General features: G+C 47.9%; 1 pseudogene; it reads left to right on the top strand.

Moving 5' to 3' along the window:
• The first annotated feature begins 339 nt into the window (after positions 1-339).
• Positions 340-1,062, top strand: LOC105742516 (annotated as a pseudogene).
• The last annotated feature ends 3,017 nt before the right edge of the window (positions 1,063-4,079 follow it).

Raw genomic sequence — 4,079 nt, 5'->3', positions numbered from 1 at the left:
GCCTGGGGAGCAATCCCTCTGGCCCCTGCAGGCAGGGGCTAAGCTATTTGGCCAGCCCTTCAAAATTTATTTCTAAAGATCTCATTTATGAGGGCAGGGGAGATAGCTCAGTGGAATAAGCACTTGCCTGGCAAGCGCAGGGGCCTGAGTTCAATCCCTAGTTCCACCAAAAAAAAAAAAAAAAGATCTCATTTATGTATGTCAACCTGTGGCTTGGTGCTAAGATTAAGTGTAACTGGAGGTGTTTTGGCGGGGCGGCAGCAGAAGGATCTGCGATGTACCTGTGTCGGCTGCTTCCGTAGCCTCGTCTGGCCTTCACAGTCTTAACTGTGCGCTCTGTCTGGCACCACGGGGAAACGGGACAATCGGGTGGCCTACGTGAATCCAACAGCAATGGCCAGATCAAGAGGTCCAGTCCAGTCTTCAGGGCCGACCATGCAGGATTATCTGAATCGACCCAGGCCTACCTGGGGAGAAGTGAAAGAACAACTAGAAGAGAAAAAGAAAGGCTCTGAGGCTCTGGCTGAATTTGAAGAAAAAATGAATGAGAATTGGAAGAAAGAACTAGAAAAGCACAGAGAGAACTTATTAAGTGGAAATGAGAGCTCATCCAAAAAAAGAAAAGAACTCTGGTAGGTATTCATCTTCTTCTTCTTCGGGCTCTGATTCTTCCACCAGTTCTTCAGGTTCTGAGGATGGGGGAAAGAAGCAAGCAAAAAGGAGAAGGTAAAAGAAGAACTGTTCATATAAATCTTCTGCAAGTTGCCAGTCAGAAACTGAGTCAGACAGTGAGGACAGTTGAAAAAAGAAAAAGAAGTCAAAGGATGTAAGCGAGAAAGAAAAGGACGTTAAAGGACTGACCAAAGAAAGAAAGATGTATCCTGCAGGTGAGCCTTCTTCATCTGGGTCCTTGTCAGAATCAGATCATACTGAAGAGGTGCGAGCAATAAAGAAGAAAAGCAGTGGAGAACGAGAAAAAGCAGCAGAAAAAAGAAAAAGCGTAAGAAGCAGAGTAAGAAGAAGAAAAAGAAGGCTGCTAGTTCACGTCCTGAGTCACCATAACATTAACAAAACCAGGACTCGCCTATGAAGACAGTGCAGAGTCTAAAGACATTTCAGCTGTGAAGTTACGATATATGTATTAACATGCATGAGTTTTCTTGTTTTTAGAACCGTTCCTGTACCGTGCAGTAGGCCCTCCAGAGCACACTGAGATGGTGATTGAGACCAGGTGTGGTGGCCTGCGCCTGTAATCCCAGAGCTTGGGAGACTGAAAACAGGATCACTACAAGTCCTATCTGTGTAGTGAGACCCTGTAGGCCTCGTACTAAATACGTAAAAAAAATTACTCAGTCCCTGTCAAGGAGCCATTTTCAACATATTAACAGATTTTTTTTCCTGTTTTTAGATTTCTTTTAATATTCTGGAAAAGTACTCTAAATGCTTAAATTTTTAAAAATCCACAGTTAAACTGGACTTATATTAAACTGGATTAGGTTTTTTTTGTTGTTCATTTTGTGGGGTTTTTAGTCTTTTTGAAATACGGTCTCACTATGCAGTTCAGGCTGGCCTTGAGCTCACTTTGTAGCCTAGGCTGGTCTCAAACTTGCAACGATCCTGCTTCAGCCTCCTGAGTGCTGGGATTGCAGGTATGCACCACCACACCTTGTCCCGAACCAGCAGGTCAGTCAACGAAAGTCACCTGGGAGAGGAGCGGGGAATTGAGGAGGGGACAAAGGACAGGAGACGCGAGAAATGGAGACAAGACAGGATTCTGATCAAGTCTTGTTTATTCAGGGGAGGTGCTGGGTGTATATAGTGGAGGCAGAGGGTAAAAGGCGCGAGTAACTAGGCAACCGGGCTATGACAGGCAGTCCCACCTCCGGGGCATAGCAGGAGACTTATGGGAAATAGGCGGGGTAAAAAGAACTAGGAACTTAGCTCAGCAGAGGTAGGGGAGGAGGACGTCAGCGTCACTGATGATGCTGATGCACCAAGATAATTTTATAGGTCAGAGGCACTCGGGTGACTATTAAAGGATACGTGGCACGGAGTCATGATGTGGCAGATTCACAGGATTTAGAAAGACTCACTTGTAATAGTATTGGAGGTCTAGAGTTATTGTGCCTCCCACAACACCTGGCTTGGCTAAGTTTTAAATGATGACGACATTTTGTATCATTTGAGCAATAATCTTAACTTCTTTTGTAAGCCAGCTGCTGGGGTGTACAGTGGGCTCCATGCCTGGCAGTCACGCAGCAGGGTGTCTTGTCTAGAAACCCTCAAACCTGGTAAGGCCCAAAGGGTAAACTGGTACTAGCCAGTCAGTGCGAAGAGAAACCAGTCCTCAACAGGTTTTGGAGAGCTTCGCTGATACAGCAGGTGCTGTGGGTGATTGCTGTGGTGGCCTTCTGTCAGTCCGTGCAGGCCAGAACATGCCCTTTAAGGAGGTTCAACAAAACGGGGGTGGAGCCCAGGGCTAGAGCGCTGCCTGATGTGTGTGAGGCCCCAAGTCCTGTCTCTAGCACCGCGGGCACACCCCACAGCAACATCTGGTCATAAGGGCACTAGAGCTGGGGAGTACAGGGTAGAAAGGGTATTTTTATTCAGTTGGGTTAGCTGTATATGCGCTTTCGCCACAATAGAGCTACTCCTGCCTAAGTAACTGAAGTCTTCCATAAAAGGTAGCACTGTCACTGGACCAACAGTACAGGGAAAATTGGACCTGGACCTTGACCTCACACTGCGCAGAAGTCACTTTGGGATGGATTGTAGGCCTACTTGGGAAAGGTAGATAGAGTAAAAATGTTAGGGGAAATGTAACAGGCAAAGAACCAACTATAAAAGAAGTGCTAAATTAGACTACTATAAAACTTCTTTTCAGAACAAGAAACTTAAAATTCCTCTCTTACCCTATTCTGCCTCTGCACCTTTCGGGTACAGTGCTGCCAGCTTCTGCGGCAGCTTCCTTGGTGGGCAGCTGGTGAGTGGGCTCTGGGCTCCTGGCTCGCTCCATGCAGCGCAGAGCTGGTGAGCACCCTCGGGATGTGCAGGTGGAAGAGGAAGGTGTGGTGGCCGTGCTCCTCACTGTGGCGAGAAAGCCAGCTCACAGTGGGGGAGAGAGACGCCAGGTCCACATCCAGTTTTTAGGGCCGAAGGAAGCTAGGCACTGCAGTCACTGGCGTGTGGGGCGATGGCTTCCGAGGTGCCCGCCCCCTCTAGACTGTCTCGTGACACCCAGGGCTCTGACTGTGGACACCTCAGCTCTTGTCAAAACTGAAGTGTCGGGGCCAGGGAGATGGCTCAGTAGGATAAGCGCTTGACTGGCAAACGCAGGGATCTGAGTTCAATCCCCAGTTCTGCCAAAAAAAAAAAAAAAAAACTGAAGTGTCTGCAGACTGTGCCTGTGTTCCCCGAGCTACTTAAACCCCTGCAGGGTCCTGGGGAGAATACCCCCTTCCTCTGGATATACAATGTTCCTAACCTGATGCCCCCTTCCAGAGTCACATGGGCTCCAAGGGCATGGGTGGCACCGTTCTTCAGTTGGCCCTGCTGCCAGTACTGGCTTTCTTCCTGGGTCTTCCATACAGTCCACTGAAAGCTGTTCTCAGCTGGTGATCCCAGCGCTGTGAAGACCAAAGTCGGAGAATACTGTATGATTTACACTCAGCCACCAGCTGTGTACTTCCTGCTGGTGCCAGATACTGTGCTCATGCCGAATGATGTTCTTGAGTCAAGTCTAGAATGGGACTGGGCTGCGGGCGTAATCTCAGAGTGTGCTGGGTAGCTAGACGTACCGCAGCACTAGAGGATGACTAGAATTCAGGAAGGAAGAGGCTCTTGAAACATAGTCTTGAGGGTCAGAATAGTTCGCTATGTTCTGACAAGAGAGCTCAGTAAGTGTTTATGATGAAAGGAAACATGAGGACAAGTTTCAAAATTTTATTTTTGAAATTTGTTTTTAAAAGCTAATAATCGGGGACTGGTGAGATGGCTCAGTGGTCTAAAGCACCTACTTAGAACAAGCTTAGCAAAGCACAGGGACCACGGTTCAATCCCCCAGCACCACATGCCAGCCA

Source organism: Octodon degus, unplaced genomic scaffold, assembly GCF_000260255.1.
Source record: "Octodon degus isolate 3935 unplaced genomic scaffold, OctDeg1.0 scaffold00057, whole genome shotgun sequence".
Classification (NCBI taxonomy): Eukaryota; Metazoa; Chordata; class Mammalia; order Rodentia; family Octodontidae; genus Octodon; species Octodon degus.
Note: the sequence above shows the minus strand (reverse complement) of the source record. Positions and strands in the feature narration are given on the sequence as shown.